The sequence below is a fragment of the Desmodus rotundus genome, chromosome 1 (genome assembly GCF_022682495.2).
Source record: "Desmodus rotundus isolate HL8 chromosome 1, HLdesRot8A.1, whole genome shotgun sequence".
Classification (NCBI taxonomy): Eukaryota; Metazoa; Chordata; class Mammalia; order Chiroptera; family Phyllostomidae; genus Desmodus; species Desmodus rotundus.
Window position 1 is genome coordinate 190,934,033 of NC_071387.1, and position 19,428 is coordinate 190,953,460.

The following is a 19,428-nucleotide window of genomic DNA, read 5'->3' on the forward strand; positions in this document are numbered from 1 at the left end:
TTTGCAGAGTTTTAGTTATGCAGTTTCTAAAAGGAAAGGATTAAAATGGGTAGAATAGGAATGTTGATAAAGAATACTCATATTAATATTTGATATTCTATGTTTTTAGAAGGGGTATGGGCAGAAAAATGAAATGGTCTTAATCTGATTATAAGAGTAACAACTGTAAAAATAACATCAGAGATATTAACTAAGTGAAAGTTTTCTCAGCAAAGTACATAAAATAATAGCAAAAAGTTTGTATTAAAATTGTTTATAAATCTAACAAGTTTTAAAAATCCTATATGCAGATATATACAATTTATAGTTCAGATTAGTCAAACCATTTGTTGAATCCTACAGTAAAAAAAATAATTTATTATTAAGGCTGATTTTTTTCTACTCAAATAATTATATAACATGCAATTATTAATATTTATGCATAATTACAAAGATATAAATATCTTTCCCTCATCCAGGGCCCAGGCTTGACCAGAGGTAATATAACACAGTGGGGATAATTTTTGGCATTTCAGTTCAAAGCAGAGGAAGCAATTGGAATATCCTTCATGAAAATTTTGCTATGACAAAATCAATCCTGAATATTTAAAAGTTTTGATTGTATTAAAGTTCTTTGGTATTAGGGATTTTTTAAAATCCCTAATATCTTTGTTTGCTACTGGTTTATTGCTGATTTGAAATGTGAACCTGGATGAACAAAGTGACTGGTATTACTAAAGTCTGAAGGGGGAAAAAAAGACTAAGTCAGCAGAATGGGGAATACTACAGGAATGAAAGTGTTTGAAGACCACTAAGGGAAGTAAAAGATAGGATTCAGGGAGAATAGGATTTGTTGCCAATAAGATTAAGAGTTGTCCTCTGAGCAGAAGGACCTGGGATGAAAATTCCTACACATGAGGAACCAGTGGGAAAGTTGGAATTAAACAGATGGACCAATCCAATACACTCACTTTAATTTGAAGACTTATGGATTAGAAAATATAATTCAAATAAATGGAAAGAATGACTTTGTACATTTTTCTAGATTCTGCCCATGTGGAATCAGTGAACAATAATTGCCAGTAATTGTATTGTCTCCTCTTGTGTCATAACCCAAGTGTAATGATCAGGAAGCTAACATCTTCATTAGCAAAGATAAGATTCTTCAGCAGTGTTTCTTTTGAAATGTAAGATAGTGGAAGAATTTAATTCTACCTAAGCAAACTGAAGGGCATTTGGTGAAAAGACAGCTTTAATGAACTTGAAGCACATGCCCTATTACTTAATTGGCAGGCTGTTTTGTGTATTCTGATGACTCTGACTTACTTTGCCTTTACTTCCTAAAACTTGGTCATGGTCAAGGCAAACCTATTCACAACTCCAAAACACTATTTCCTGTCTCAGATCCATAGGGCAGCAACAGTACAGTTTAAATCTGACCTCTCTTCAAGAATCTCATCAATTTAGCAGTCATATAATACATAACTATTTCACTTACCACTTGTAAAGGAGCATAATTACTGGTAAAAGCAAAATTATGAATGCTACTACCATAAAAAGCCTATTGTAAAAATACATGGAAATAATAATTGTGTATGTTTTATTGACATAACTCTAAACCTGTGTTTAATAGCAGACCTAGAAATAGCATCTTGAATAAGTTTGACCTCTCTTTTACAATTGCTACCAAGTCTTTATAGTTCAATTCATCAAAGAAACACCTTAGTAGATTAAAAAAAGGTTTCCTTCCAACTGAAACAATCTTTTCACAGTTTTGGTAAGGAGCCACATCTAAACTCAATAAAAACCTATAAGAAAAACTCTAGAGATAAACCCTTAAGCGGTACTGGTATTAGCAAACAAAAATAATTTCAAAATAAAGACTCTTTAGTAAGAGGCTCATAGGTATGTAGATCCCACTATAGGTAAGACACCAGGGGAAAAAAAAAATGCTCTATCTAAAATCTGAATAACACAAGGATGAAAAATGTCTGTCTCAACAAACCAATCCCATATATCTTTTTTTTGCAGTTGCACTCTTTTGTTTTACTTTGATTCTTTTTTATTGTTATTCTATTCAAGTTGTTCCAATTTTTCCCCCTCCTCTACCCAGCTCACTCCCTGCTCCCACAGTCAGCCTCTACACTGTTGTCTGTGTCCGTGGGCCATTCGTACATGTTCTTTGACTAATCCCTTCCCCTTCTTTCCACCACTATCTTCCTCCCTCCTCCCCTCTGGCCACTATCAGTCTGTTCCATGTTTCCATGTCTCTGGTTCTATTTTGTTTGTGAGTTTATTTTGTTCATTAGTTTCCTCTTATAGGTGAGATCATGTGGTATTTGTCTTTCACCGACTGGCTTATTTCACTTTGCATAATATTCTCCAGTTCCATCCATGTTGTCACAAAAGGTAGGAGCTCCTTCTTTCTTTCTGCCGCATAGTACTAGTATTTCAGTGTGTAAATGCACCACAGTGCTACTGATGTGCTCCTGATGGGCACTCAGGCTGTTTTCAGCATTTGGCTATTGTGAATAGTGCTGCTATGAACATAGGGGTGCATACATTCTTTTGAATTGGTGTGTTGAGTAAACTCCCAGCAGTGGAATCACTGGGTTAAAAAGCAGATCCATTTAAAAAAAAAAATTGAGGAAATTCCAGATATCTTTAAAAAAATCGCTATATGAAAAGGAAAATAATTACCTCATATTAAATATTGAAACAAGAGCTACATAATTCTAACACAGAAATTTAATTACTGTTATACACTAAAATTGGTTATTTCTACAGAAATGTCCTATTTAAATTTTAATATCAGAGTATAAAGGTTGTATTTTAATGGCTACCACCAAGACATAGTATGTATCAGAGCCTTAGTTAGTCTCAGGGACTAAACCAAAATCATTCTCCCCAAGAGTGAGAGTTGAACCAATATTATCAATACTTAGACTCAGATGGTTTTCACAACATTTTCAACTATTGATTTTTCTACTGGTCATTAGTTGTTGCGATTCTGCGGGTTGCCTGGGATCAATGCATGTGACATAGTGGAGGTCATCTACACGGTGACATTCAGCTAGAGGCTTGGTTGGTGTTGACGCATCTTTGAAGGTTTCTGTGTCTCATTTCATAATTCATGTGTATTTCCTAAGCTTATTTACAGCATGGGGGGCTGGATTTTAAAGGGGAACATTCCTGGCGAGCACACCCAGTGCTCACGTGCTTATCATATGTTTGCCTTTATATATTTGCAAATTTCCCATTAACAATGCAGGAAAATTGCCAAGCTCAGCATCAGTGTCAGAGATGGCTACCCAAAGACTGAATCCTGGGAGGTATAAAACACTGAGGCAAGCAGTGTGAAAGAGTCTCCTGTAATGCTTAATTCCAATTTACTTGTGATTTAATTACCCTTTTTGGTTCTTTATACATACTGAGAATGCTTACTTTATATTCAGTTTTCTAAAAATTCAACATCAGTCTTCTATTGGAGTTTGATTCAACATTCAATTGCTTCTACTGTTTCTCATTTTAAAAATTTCTTTGTGTACTTTGTGTTTTTAAGTGTGAAATCAGTTTCCATGGAACTTAATCCAACGTTTGTGCATGCAGACTCTCTTTGGGGTGATTTGTGTTTACTTAGACTAGTTTTTAACTAACCAGATCAAGTGATTCAGAAGGAAGAATTATTGAAGCTAGCTCATCATTACTAATTCTCATGACTGTATTTTTTTTTCCTTTCCACCTTGCTCTTCCTTTTGAAGTAGATAGTTTATTTTTGATCTAGTGTGGGGTGAGAGAAAAAGACCTTTTAGTTAGTGCCCTCTTACACTGACGTAGTATCAATTGAAGTCCCAATGGTACAAACGCATTCCCATGAGAAGCTGACCGCCTTGAACCAGTTTCACGAATACATAAAAAACGAAACTTTGCTCAGGTTTCATTTTTAAATGCCCCCAGGGAAAGAAGCTTGTTCCCGTAAAAGGCCATTTACCTCTCTTCTTTCTTCCCTCAAAGTAGTTTTTGGTCTCAGAATTTCTTGCTTTCTTGCCAGCTCATTGATAAAATCAAAGATTTGGTTTTCTCTTTTGATTTTACACAATGTTTTTAGTACTTTTTAATTGGAAGGTGGGCATGGCATGTACTCCAGGCTTATCTTAGAGATAGAGGATAAGATTACTTCTTTCAAGAGGGCAAAGGGGGGGAAATTGGGACAACCGTAATAGAATAACAATAAAAATTATTAAAAAATGATAGAGACCGATAAAAATGAAAATGAAATGCATGATTTTCAAACCTCAAAAATGATTTGTACTCAATGATATTAGGAATATTTTAAATAATATAAAAGGAGAAATAACTTCTGTAGAGTTTTTACTTAGATTCAACCGTTATGAAGATTTTAAGACATTGCTTCATCTGTTCACAGATTCATTTGGAGGTATTTTGAAGAAAATATCTGACTTTATTTCACTTTACCCCATATTTTTATAAGCATTATATAGACACATGAGCTTTCCCTGCATCACCGCAATGCCATTACTATACCTAACAATATTAAAGTTAACTATACTATATCATGTGATATTGTATTCTAATTTCCTTCATTATTTCAAAGGTGACTTTTTATAGCTTATTCCAATCAGAATTGATGTTCACAGTGGCATGTATTATGTCTCTTACATTTCTTTAAATCTAAAACTGTCTGTGTCCTCTGTTTTTTCTTTGTCATGAAGACAAATTATTTTTCTATAAAAATGTAATGCTTTTTGTTCATGTAATTTTAAGCAATTTCAATCCTGCTTCGTCTTGCTTCATATCTGCTCATGTAGAGATCATATCATAGGCCACATTTTGCTAATCCGGGGGACATCTCTAGATTTCCATCTCGCTTGACCTCCCAGCAGCAACTAGACACCTATGGGGAGACTGATGAACAATCATCCCAGTAGAGGAAACTAATTCTGAGTGAAGCACACGAAGTGAGTGCGAAGGCCAAGTTACAAAGTAGAAAACGAAGAATAAAGCTTTCTCAGCTATATAGATTGCTGTGCAACTGTACAGTAGACCATTAAATAAATGTAAATGTATATTTTTATAAAAAAGAATGCCAATATTCTTTGAAAATTACCTTTTTTCATATGGAGCTTTATATGAATTATACCAAGTTATCTAAATGTAAATCATTGGTATTGGTTAATTTATCTGTAGTCTTTATCTATTTATAAAAGTTTCTTTATATGCATAATACTTAGTACTGATGATGCTAAAAGTCGCCATGGTCATCATTTGCTGAAAACTACTAATAGATTCACACATATTAATAAGTAATCCAACAACATAATAATTATTTTCTCCATATTGAGGTCCAAATGTTAATGAATATATAGAGGGTTGAATAGATGCTGAGTGGTAGACATAGCATTTAAACCTTGGCTAGATTGCAGAAAGTATGTCTCTACTACTTTTGAAGACCATGGTCTTTACCATACTGAAACATGCCAATTTAAAAAATATATACTAGTAATCCTTTGCAATATAGAACAGATTTTTTTTTCTTTTTTGAAAAATAGTTAATTTCCAGAATCTTTTTGTAATTTACCCATTGTTTCTTAATGGTTACTAAAGTTGTATTTTTTTTATCTCTTGATATCAATCTGCATTTTTTAAGATAAAATAAACTAGTTAGAGTTGAAAAATTAGCCTAAGAGCAGAATTATTCTTAGTGTGCAGAGATAACACAGAACAATTTTTATTTAGATGTGACTCTTTGAGAGCATTAAATGTAATTTTTACACAAAGAAATGAGTGTAAATTATTAACTGTTTTCATTAAAAAGTTTTATTCCTAATTGAACTAAAAATAAAAACCTTGTGTTTAATATACTGTCTCATTTTGTTTTAAATTTATGAACACAACACAAAGCTCTTGTTTCAATCTTTCAAATGCAGCTGCCTTTCTTCCTTCCATATCCCTTCCCAGTGAGTGGATAAAGAACAATGGAATACAGCAATAAATTGTCTCACAATTAAACTTCCTTTATATCCTTATAACCTCATTCCTGATTTGAGTAATAAAACATTCTTGACATGTAATTTGAAACCATACTATGAGAGAGACAGAGAGAGTTTCACTAGTGATTTACATCTTTGAAACTTCTATCCAGAAATAGAGGGAAACCTGAAAAGAACACGTGAATAACAAAGTTACCATTCAGAGCAAGGCAAGCCCTAAGTAGGAGTTACTTCAGGGAAGATTGATGTCTTTTAAGATAAGTTTTCAGACCAAACTATAACTGAGGGGACAACCATTTCAAGTAAACAGGAATGGCAGTTTCTATTTTGTAAATGGACTTAAAATCAACATTTATATCCCAAATTTCTGATGAAGCTAGTTCAAATTAAGTTGGGAAAAGAAAAAAAACAAAATATAATATTCTTTTTTTTCTGTTTCATAAGTCTTTATTTTTTATTTTTATTTTTTAATTAATTAATTTATTTTTATTCAGTTACAATTGTCTGCATTTTCTCCCCTTCCCTCCACCCCACCCCAGCCAGTCCCACCTCCCTCCCCCACCTCTACCCTCCCCCTTGATTTTGTCCTTGTGTCCTTTATAGTAGCTCCTATAGACCTTCCTAAAATGTACCATATTTAATATTTTATTGTCATAATTTACCTATACTTGTAGCATTTTATATTATGTTGCTGTCATTTTTATATTTCTGGATTCTAACCTAAATTTAAAAAAATATTATAGTCTTATCTTACAAGATTATGATAAAATGATAGATATGATAGGTTGCTATATTCTATTTCAAGAATTAGAACCAATATTATTTCAAAACTTATTTTTAAAGGTAGTTTCTGAGCTATTTTATACTGTTTTTCAAAGTCCTTGGCTAACTGGTGAGTTTCTTCACATGATGTTTTATGATCATAACAGTAAAATCGCTTCACAAAGCAAGAAGTTTTATCATAGTGACACAGTTAGAGATGTTGTTTAGGGCTGCTAAGCAATGAACAATGTGACTTCCAAGTTTAGTAATCAAGGATGTATTTTTCAAAAGTTTTATACATTTTTAGTAATTTGTTTGTTCTGGGCCTGTCAATATGGGTCATACTTGATGAAGTGTAGCATACTTTAATATATAGCTAATTACAATCACATCAAGGCTTAAAATGAACTAATCAAGGAAATAGATGTTTAAAAATTACTCATTATTATTGAAAATAATATAAAATTCTCAATGTGCATGATCAAATACCAGCAAAAGATATTTCAGGAAGATGATATAGACTGTATTGTGAGGCAATATGCTATGTAAACACAGGGTACCGCAAAAGAAAGTGGAGTGACTTTGGTGCTGTCTCTCCACCCTTATTTTTGAGGAGAAAGGTATTATAATCTACTTTTAAATTACACAACTACTACATAAAATGTAAAGTTGCACTGTATTTTCAACTACTTTTGGTAAAACTAGGAATTTTTAAAATTTTTACAATAAATTCTCAAGCCAAGGAGAGAAAAACCAAGGAGAGAACATTAATTTGGCTCATGCTCTATGGAGTGTATGAAAATTTTTCCATAAATTATATGCAGTTTAATGTCAACAAAGTAGTTTCGTAAACAGCTATAATAATAATGAGTGTTTTTTAACCTTCCCTTGGGAGTAAATTCTTTCAACTACAGAAGTACAGGGTCTCCCAAGTGTCACTCTCTCTCTATATTCCTCAGAATGTTTTGAGTTAATTTAGCTCCTGATCCTTCTCCAAGCTAGTGTGGCCTCAGGCACTTTACCCATTCCAAAGGTAATCCTCTCTGTTATTAAATACTACACAGATCATCGAGGTATCACACTCAGTAATAGTGGGCAAAACATCTAATTCCAAATTTATTAACTTTCTAATTGGAGAAAAATTATGTAAGGAATGAAATAAAACTGGTTAGTATTTTTATATCCAAAATGATTGAGGAGCATATTCTTTAAAATCTGCTGCTTATATTCAATAGTTTGATAATTTGAGCATTAAACAATGAATATTTATAAAAATAAATTATTTTAGTGTCTGTTTAAATCAAGTTTTGATTATACATTTATGCATTTCTCTTTTAAATCAGCTATATCTTGGTCAAGTTAAACTATTCAGGTAAACTTTTAAGTGTTAAATAAATATAAATGCATAAAATTGAAATGTAATGGCCCACTAAAATTTAGCAGAAACTATTATCAAGCATGCAGTGAACATGTCTTAGCTCAATAAAAGTAAGACAAAAAGCATTCATATTTTTCTCAACATTTTGATTTGAGTTAGAGTTTCCTCTCTATATAGAAGAATCAAAATGTTTATAACATTTACCTTGTACCATAACATGACCACTCAAATTATCACATGCTTTTTCAACTTAAGACCAATAAGGCTGTAGAAACTTTTACATCAATACTGTTGTATAAATCTCTCATCTCTGTTCTGAGACACTAAGCAGTTTAAGATTTTCACTGGTGCTTGCCTTTGTCCTCTTCCATCATTATTGTTAAGCTATTCTTATTTGCATCCGTGTATGTTTTTAAATTATTCCTTCAACAAATCTGTTGTATACTCTACAGGTTGCAATTTTGAAATGTCTTTAAGACTGTGTTTCTAGAGTGTCCTGGGATCCATTTAGTGTAAATGACAGAATTTTAAGTGTGACATATGATACCACAGAGGTGTTCTTGTGAGCTAAGTCATTCAGTAAGTTCTGCTTAACCTGACACTGTTTCCTACGAGAAATGTTTGGGCGGTGGTGAGGAGTGAGAAGGGTTACCTGAAAGCAGATTTTTAAAAGGAAATACAGAGCAGGGACATCAATGATTTTTGTTAAGGAAACATTTGTTATCTGATGGAAGTACAAAACATAAACACCTGGGATACTCAGAAATACTTAAAGCAACAAATCTGCAAATTATGCCTAATATGACTGTTATCTCAGAAAATAGGAAACTATTGAAGTATAAAACAGTTATTGCTTCTGCCTTCATAAAATTTATCACCTAAGCAAGTCACAGATATTTGTAGATATTTAGTAGACATGCATATATTTGCTCTAAGCCGAAATCACAAGGTGGTGGTATGAGTGTATAGACCAAGAAAAATACCAACCAAATTTCAGAAATCATTTTCCTAGGAAGTGATATTAACACTATGCGTTGACCAATGTGTAAGAATGAACTAACTGAAGGAAAGGAGGGAACAGTCCAGGCAGAAGGCCCCTTGTTGCACAGGCGAAAAACCAACCTCGACTTAAGACTTGAAGCTGAAGAGTGGGGAAGGGGAGTCTGGAGAAGTCTGAAGAGGATGGAGAACAAGGGTAAGAACCTCTGTCCTCACAGCAAACAAACAGGGAGCTGAAATGGTCAGATTTGCATTTTGAACTATCGCTAATTACAGTGATATGCCTATAGCTTAAACCATGGCGATGGACTATTATGACAAACTCTAATTACAGTATGGGGACTTGGACAAAAATAATTTCTGGTTTCTCATACTTAAATTAAAAATAATGCATGGTTTTCTCACTAAGAGAAATGGAGTTATATATTCAGATATATTTTAAGAATATTTTCATGCAGCTTTGTATACTTTGAATTTAGAGGAAATAGCAATTTGTTAAGGATATTAGTTTAGTTAGTAGTAACTAAAACCTTTGGGAACAGAAATCCAATCAAGGATTACTACCACCAACATGATTAAATGTACAAAAATAATCCATTGTGGGGAAATTAAATTTACTACAGAAATAATCCATTGTGGGGAGTAAATCAAAGTATAACGTATGATATAACCATTAGTTTTAAAGTCAGAAAAAACAACAATTTGTGTTTCAAAAAAGTTTTTGTATGAAATAATTCAAAATCATTCTCCTAGGAATAGTTGCAAGAGAAAGGAGTGTAATGAACTCCCATGGACTTAGCACACAACTTCGGTAATTTTCCACCCATGTCCCACCTTACTTTTTCTGTGCAGCAGTTACACTTTGTGTCCATTGCAGGCAAGTTTGAGGCAAGTGACAATATTATGTTAATTTATGTGTGAATATTTCAGTATGCATCTCTAAATTACAAGAACTTCTCTTTTCAATAATAACTACCATTATAACCTTACCACCAAAACAGAAATAATGTTTTTCTCTTAAAAAAAAAGATTTTTTCCTTATTATTGAACTTATTGGGGTGACACTGATTAACAAGATTACACAGGTCTCAGATGGACAATTCTACAACACATCATATGTACACTGTATTGCATGTTCATCACTCCTAGTCAAGTTTCCATCCATATCCATGTATCCCTCCTATGCCAGCCTCCATGTCCTTCCCTATCTCCCCCTGGCGACCACAACACCATTGTCCATATCCATGAGCTTTCTCTCTCTCTCTCTTTTTTTTTTTGCTTAATCCATCCACCCACCCTACCTAGCCCTAAGGCCCACCCTATTCAGTGGGTTTGTATCATTTCTCTAATTGAACTATATATTTTCCTTTTCTTTGTTAGTCTAATACTTTCTCAGTTTGAATTGTAATTCAAAGCCTTTTATATCCTATTAAGGATGCCCCTAAAGACTTTTTTTTACTTTGAATTCTAATTTTTTTAACAGACTGTGTCCTAGTGTTGGAAATTTTTTTTGATTTACAACAGAGGTGGCAATCACAAGACCCGAAGGCTGAATCTGGCCCTCCACCTTGTTTTATCCAGCTCAGCACCTTGGTTCTACCCGTCAACAGTGCCAAGCTCTCGCTTAATTGTTAAGGAGTAGTTACATTCATACAGCCCTAAAATTACATTGGGCCCTTTGAAGGCAATCATGAGGCTGATGTGGTCCCCAGTGAAAATGAATTTGACACTCCTGATCTACAAGGAACTCACAGTATTATTCCATTATGTAGTTTCAAGTTGTCATTGTTGTTGTTTTTTTAATTTCAAGAAATCGTTTTGGATTATAATTTTAGTATTTGTTCTATTCCATTTATTTGATTTTCTTCTTTAGGAATGTCTATTATATGTAGTTTGTTTTATCCCCAGTCTAATTCTTAACTGAGTTCTTTGACTTCTGTTTTCTTGTATTTCATTTTTACAGTCACCTAATTTCTGATCTTTTATTTTCTGATTTGTGTTGGCTCAAAACATGTTATTTTTATTTATTTTTCTTAGCTCATTTTGAAATATAACACATTTTTATTTTGTTTGTGAGCATGACTTTCCAAAATACTTTCCTCATTTATTGGAGATTAATTTCTTCCTTATTTTTTCCCATAAATTTAAACAACAAAGTCACAACCTTTGTAAGTGTCTTAAATTTTAAGTGAGATGGAATTTTATATGCTTCAAAAAGAAAGGACCAAAACTATATTGTTTTTCTAGTTTCACTATTCTAGATTTCTCTTTTCACTAAGATTAAAACGGTAGGATTCAAATTCTGGTGTTCTTCATTCTTTTATCTGAACATCTCTAATTATTTGGTCATTAACCTATCTCATTAGGATTCTAATCCTTAGCTTTAACTTGGGAGAGCACTTTGGTTTATTAGTTTTCAGGGTTTCAGTATTGACCATCTTTGTCCCATTGCTCTCATTGAGAATTTGAAGCCTCAGCTCTTACTAATTACCACATTCAGATGCTGTGTTAGGACTGCCCACTGGGTTTTTTAGTGTACATGCCAATTTTCAGTTCTCTGCCTCTCAAAGCCATCACAGATTTCCTTTCATTAATTATGTTTTTAGCAGTTGTATCTTATAGCTGTTGGTGTTTATCCTAAACCATTAATATTTGGGGGCTCATGAAAATGACTTGTCACCCATTTTGTTTGTAGGTGTTGTCTTCCTTCCAGTCATATTTGCTTTTGCTGTCCTACTTGCTGTTTTCTTTTTATGAATGAAATTCTAATATATTAAAAAATGCAATACTGTGAATGCCAACTTCCCAGGATACTTATTAAAAGCATGTTTTAATTTCAAATAATATTACCATGTAATTGCTCATTTAAGTAAGGATCTGTAGATGGACTTGTAGTAAGAAGTTCTACAGAAGTCCTTCTCGAGCCCTGGGTCAGATAAACAGATGGCTTAACTGAGTCTAACATACATTGTGAGCAACCACTGCACACATGGTGTCACCTTGTGTGATTCAGCTCATGGAAGAAAATGCACACACTCCACAGATACTTCAAATTACAACAGGAAAAAAGAAATAGATATACAATTAACTCATTTGAAATGAGTTAGAAAAAGCTAAATTATTCAATTATTTTAACAGAATAAATATTAACATAATTAAATATGCTTATTTAAAGACCTGAGGAGATGAAATAATATGGAACCTGTATAAAAATGTTGATTAAAATTCCTTAACCTAGTAATATGTCAATCTGAATTTGTAAGGAAGAACAATCTATGTACAAAACTCTGTAAAATATGATCCCATTTGAGCAACAACAAACATATGCTGAAAATATAAATGAGTGCTTGTCAAAATAGTAATAGTAATAATCTGTGAGTGATGAAATTAAAGAAGTTTTTATGATTTTATTATGGTTTTATATATTTTTTGTATTTTGTTGACTATTATTTTGCAATTAGTAAGATTTGCATTTACAATAACATTAGGTTTTCTCTATTTTTACAAACTATGAAGCACTGGGAAAGCAGTGTAAAATATTTTTGTATATCTATCAAAGTAAGATATATTTGTGACCAAGATAGTCTAGACACTTTTTGTTCAATATATCTAAGAATGGAATATTGGCTTATGGATATACTTTAGTCCTCTTGTGAATGATGAAGAAGAAGAAGAGGAGGGGAGAGAGGGAAGGGGGAAGAGCAGGAGGAGACCATGTGAGACCTGTTCAAGCTCAAGTGCTCTAACCACAAACTCATCAGTCTGCCACGAAAAGTGTCACTAATGATCCCAACCATCATCCTCCTGCTATTTTTGATAAAGTGTCACACACAATTTCTTATTTTGACTGATACTGTTACTTTTCCCTCCAGTTTAGATTTGTGGCATAGGCTAATCATTACCAAAAAACACATGGATCCTCTTGTTATAATTGAATATGAAACTCTTTCAAACTGGTTTATCAATGTTGTGAAGATGGGTTAGTGTTTCCCTCCCTAAGTCCTTTCCTGGGCTTACACCTAAACAAGTCTATTTTCCAATGCACCTAGCATCCTTGTAGGGCTTTGAGACTATTTTTTATCAATGCAGTGTGAGTAGAAATATATATCACTTCCTTTCTGGGGCAATGCTATGAGCATATGTTCACAATATAGCCTTTCCTGTAAGTCAGACGTAGTCTTTCCTATGAGTCAACCAGGCACCTGCTTGGCTAGCTGCCTACTGAGCTGCCCAGCACCAAGGAATAGAGAAGAGTCACACAAGGTAACGATGCTATTCACTCAGCTTTTATTGAATGTAGGTTCATGAAAAGTAGAACATCAACATGTATTAATATCCTACACACACTCTAACAATCTAAGAGACATATAACATACAGACACACTATCCGATGGGGGATAACCAACTCGAGTCCCAGAGTCTCAGTCTGCAGGTCTGGGAGACAGCAGAGTGGGCAAGGGGGTTGTCAGTGTCTTGCACGGAAGGATCTCTGGAGCTAGGTGGGCAGAAGGACAGACAAAGTCCTCAGTCCAGCAGGGCAGAGCCTCCAGTGACTGATGGCAAGGGAGATCAGCATAGTGGAGAAGCACCCTGGTGTGTGGAGCTCAGCTGTCTCAGCAGTGGCCTGGAGCCTGCCTCAGTTGTAACTTGGAAGTGGTGTGCTCCACCTTCTGGGTCTTTTAGTGTCTTGGCTCCCTTGATGGCAAGTGTGGAATTTGCCCAGGAGCCTGTCTATGCATGGTCCTGATCTGAAAACGTGGCTATTCTGATCACATGTGCAAAATATCTCGGGTGTGTCTCCTTGTGGGGTGTGTCTCCTTGCCAGGTATGTCTAGTGTGACTTAAATAGTTTCCCCCCTTAAAATAAAGTGCATGGCTGACTGGCAACCATCTTGATTACAAAAATGACTCCATTTTTTTTATTGGTTTTGATCTCCATAAACAATTTAAGAGAGGACATGCCTTTATCTATCTATCATCTATCTATTTATCTATCTGTATCTATCTATCTACCTATCATCCATCTATCTATCTATCTCTATCCATTTGCCTACCTATTTATCTAATCTCTCTTTTCTCTCCTCCCCCCCACCCCTTCTCACCCGCCCCCACCTTTGCTTCAGGACTGAGCTTAATGTCTGATGAAAACAGAAGAGCCATAGCATGGATGAAGCTTAACATACATTCCTGAATGACTCCATAACGCTAATCCTTTCTTCTGACTTTACCGCAGCATTCTGGGCCAGACCAAGATTGTAAGCCACTGAGTTTTGAGGATTCATCTGCTAAATAATCAGAACCATTAGAAATGTTGTTCTGACCAGTATATTTCTTCTATTCAATTTTTCAAAATCCTTTATAGCATAAGATATGAATCAACCATTGCTTTGTGTATTTTTCATTTACCAAGCAAATTATTTTTGTTGATCAGCCTTGCTGCTAAAGAGTGCATAGATTTTTTTTAATGGAAATAATATATGTTGTTTCTGGAACCTTACATAGACCAAATTATTGTTTCCGAAGTTACTTTTTTAATGGTCCCTTAGGGTTACAATAGAACTGTGGATTTTCACCTTCTGAGGCTTTCAGTAAATTCTGCAGATTTTTTACCTTTAATTTAACGGAAGTGTTACTGGTGAAAATAGTTCTTTTGCAGTGCTGAGAGAAAGGAATTTCAAATTACACACATGTGGAGAAGTTTAAATGTGGTGGCAAGATTTCATTGTGGTTAAGGGAAATAATAGACCCTTGGGATGTAGAAGGTGGGCAGGCTCTAACAGCAACTGCTCCAAAGCTTCTATTAATCCTTCATATATTTTCTTGGTTCTCAATAATGACTAAGGAGCCATTCACACCATCCCAGGCATTAGTTGGGCCCTGACCAATCCCCTTCCAGGACCTACTGGGTTTCTGGGTCTTCTATCCAATCTGATTACCTTCCCAGTATTTTCCCAGGATAGGCTCTGCTCTTTTATAGTGCCTGCTCTGCATGTCCAAAAGTAGAAATACTTCCTCCTGAACCATCTTGAAGTCTATGCACATGTCAAAAAGTTCTGTTACATCATTTGGTTTCTACTGTGTCTGTGCCCAACAGAATTCTGCTCTCTTCCCCTCTCCAGTAATCCAGTACTGGGCCAGCAGTCCCCTGGAGTGTGTGAATGTGTTTTTAAATACTATGGGCTCCTAGTAAGCTTAATGGAATGCTGTTCTAATATCTGATTTAGATTCCAAGTATATTGAGTTTACTGTTCCACCCCCTTTGCTTCCTCCTTTATTAATAACTATATATGCTAAGAGAGGTAGAGTACAAATACTGAGTTAAAAGTACCTAGAAGACATTTAAATGCAGTTTATACAATATATAAATTTACAAGATAGATGTGGCCTATCTTGCTTCATGTGGTTATTTTAATTAAGTTATTGAAATGGTGACTTGAAAGTTCGTTAGTTTAGAAGGATTCTATCTCCACTAGCTAAAAATTAACTTGTCTTACTTTTTGGAAACAAATGAACTTTTCAGCTTAAGAAGTGCTCGTAAATTAATTTGTAAAAAGTTTGCATGGTCCTAGAAAAAAAATCAGTTTATAATAAAAAATAAATAGAAATGTTGTATTTTCTCTGCTATTCTAACAAGAGCCATTTCAAGTATCAATAAATCATTTTAGAATACATTTATTTTGGTACTTCACTTTTTAATTTTGCATTTTCTCCCCATTTCTTATTTTAATAGATAAACATACTAAAATAAAAAAAAATAACATGATGGATAATATTTGACTTGTGAGAAACATCAAATTATTTAACATGAGGTTGGTCTATTCTATTGTTTGCTTAAAAGTACTAAATGTACAATTATGTCAGTTTTAGAATTCTGTTAATATTGACACAATTTTCCTACAGAACATACGTAACACCAGCATAAATGCAGTGCCCACATTGGCAGGTAACAGGAGACATATATACGGCACACCTGTTCTGACCTAAGTCCTACCATCACAGTGTCTTAGGGACAGAATGCTGGGGATTAGAGGAGAACCAGGAAATTTGGTTTGTATCATAGGGTTGTTATGCAATGGTTTCCTATATTAATCCAATTTAGTGTAAAATGTTAACTTGAAAATATGAGAACCTATTATTCTATGTAGACAACTGCAATTAATATGGCTGGTTTTTCTTTCTCTCCTCAACAGTTGTTACAATGGTTCAACTTGACTGGACCATCGGATGCCCAGATATTTCATTCGACATGTTTTGGGCATTTCTGTGAGGGTGTTTTGGGGTAAGATTAACATTTAAATATGTAGAGTGAATAAAGCAGATAGCCCAGTGGGGGAAACCCTTGTTCAATCAAGTAAAGCCTGAATAGGAAAAAGAAAAAGAAAACCAATGCTTCCCTAAGTAGAGGAGAACTCTATGGAGCTAGCACATTGCTTTGCATTTAAAAAAATAATACAAGTTTTTAAAGCAGAAGTTATAGGTTCGGAGTAAAGTTGAGGAGAAGACATAGAGATTTCCTAGGTACCATGTCCCACATATGAATAGCCTCTCACGTTATCAATATGGCACATTGGAACTTTCTAATGAACTTACTAATAAACTTACATTGACACATTACAATCACTTTATGTTGTAGTCCACTCTTGATGTTGTACATTCACTCATTGGGTTTGGATAGATATATAATGATATGTATGCATCGTTATGGTATCATACAGAATACTTTCCCTGCCCTGAAGATCTTACCTGCTCGATCTAATCATCCCTCTGCCTTCACTTGCAACCCCCAACAACCACTCATTTTTCTATTGTATCAATAGTTTTGCCTTTTCAAGAATGTCATATAGGTGGAACCATGGTGTATGCAGAAGAACTGATATCTCAACAATATTTATCCTTATCCATGGACATAATATATCCGTCCACTTACTTAGGTCTTTGAGTTTTATAGTTTTCTTCATATAGATCTTATAGATATTTTCTTAGATCTATGGCCAAGCATGCCATGTCTGAGGGTGCCAGTGTAATGATATTGTATTAAAAACAAGTGTTTCTCCCCCCCTTAGCTGGGGTAGGGGAACTACAGCCTGCAGGAATGGGGTAGTTTCCTTCCCCAGGCGAGTTAGGCTCTAATAATATCCTAAGAGATTAGGCTCTGCTTAATTAGCTTCTCCCAATGGCAGGCCCCGTTAAGAAGCAGAGAGTGCTTTGACATACAGTAGTCCCCCCAACTCCCTATCTGTAAGAGATGTATTCCAAGATGCCCGTAAATGCTTGCAACCTAAGATAGTATTGAACCCTACATATACAATGTTTTGTCTCATATAGATATATACTTTGTCGCTTAAAGGAAACAATTTAGGGCTTCTCTTTGACATATCTGAATTGCCAGAGCCACTACTCTTGCGTTCTGGGACCATCATTAAATGGAATAAATGTTACTTCAACACAAACACTGAGATAAAATGCCAGTCTATTTGATCACTGAGATGGCTTCCAAGTCACCAACAGGCAGGTAGCACGTATGGCGTGGACATGCCGAACATTTCCGATGGGAGAGTGCAGGATGGTGCAAGATTTCATCATGCAAGATTTCATCAAAATAGTGTGCAACGTAAAACTTATGAATTGTTTATTTCTGGAATTCTCCACTTAATATTCCCAAATTGTGGTTGACTGTACAGGCATTTGAAACCATGGAAAGAGAAACAGCAGGAGTGGGTTCCTCCCCCTATTGGAAGCATAAGGAAATTTTTCTTCAGTGTTTACTGAGGAAACCTGGTAAATCTCACGATATTGTGTAGGCCCACTTTTGAGTGAGTACTGTGGAGTTTTTTAGCTCTCAGACTTGTCCATACTGAGGCTGTAGCAATTTGGCAATTGTAGTTTATGTTTTACTACTCTGGCATTGGTTCCCATAGCATTTTCCAATAATGAGTATGTGCTCAGGGAAGATGCTCCTTACTCACAGAACTGGAAACCACGAGTCTGGGATGATTTTTTTCCAGACTCAACCTGAGAAATTGGCTTTTCTTAGGTCTCAAGCCTATAGACTTTCAGGCTGGACTGTCCAATATCAGCTCTCCTAGATCTCCTGGGTCTTAGTCTCTAGGTTTGGACTAGAGCTACACCATCTGATGTAGTGTACGGTTATTTCTGCTTCACTGGAGAACCCTGGCTAATACAACAGCCTTTCCCATTTTCTTTTCCTTTGTTACCTAATTGAAGATAAATGAAGTAGTTTCTTTTAAGTTCTAATTAAGGGAAAAAAAATCATGAAATACCTAGAGCAGGTGTGAGAGTAAACCTTTCTTCACTAATTAGTGTAAATAGAGTTTCTCTCTCTCTCTTTTTTTTTTTGTCCTAAAGAAATATGTTCCATGTTTTTCATACCAGGTGGCAAATTGTGAGTGAAAAATATTTAAAAATAGCCAGCTTGTTCAGACAATAAAAATAATACCTTCCCCTGCATTGTAATCGGTAGTTCTCAAAGCATTTCCACATAGACTGGAATCACACAAATTGTACAAAATAACTAGAGGGTAGGAGAGTATTTTTACCACTTACAGATGAGGAAATGGAGGCATTAAAGACAAAAAGTAAGTGACAGAAATAATTTTTCAACCTGATTCTTGTGACAATAGATCAGGTGTTCTTACAATTGCATGACTCTGTGGACACAGCAGCATCAATTCTATCTTTCAAAAGGGAGCTGACAGTCACTCCAAAGAGAAAGGACAAGTTAGACTTAGTGCGTTTCTGCTCCAAAAGGCAAAAGTGATAATATAACTTGGAGAAACTAATAGCTACATAAATATATATGTATGGCAGGGTGAATTTTAGGTGATACGAGGGGTACTTAATTGCATGTACTCTAAAGGAATAGGAGCTTCAAAAATCATGTTAATGAAAAAAATACTAATATGAACCAGGGTGGTAGCCAAATCCTACATTTACTGAACATATGCTAAACGTAAGAATCTTCCAGGAATTTTTGCTAGTTCTAAAAATGATTTGGCAACAAATGTGCCATTACCTCATTTTAACATAGATGGCGACACTGAGAGTGAGAGGTTACACAAGCTCTCCAAAGGATGCGACATCATGAATACCTTATGTCCCAAACCAGGAAGTGTTCTTACAGTGAAGATAAAACAAACTAGCAAACTTTGGGGGGAAGTTTCAAATTACTAAATAGATTGCAAAGTGCTCAGTTGATTTTCTCACTGTTATAAATGTAGTATTTAGAGATTGCAAATTAAAAAGCAGGAAATAAATTATGTTTTACTATGACCAGTTTGT

At 34.7% G+C, this 19,428-nt stretch overlaps 1 protein-coding gene across 2 annotated transcripts in view; it reads right to left on the reverse strand.

Annotated features, from left to right (window-relative positions):
- LOC112321026 (cadherin-18) overlaps positions 1-19,428 on the reverse strand; it is a 591,686-nt gene that overhangs the window by 514,488 nt on the left and 57,770 nt on the right. The window lies entirely within an intron of this gene.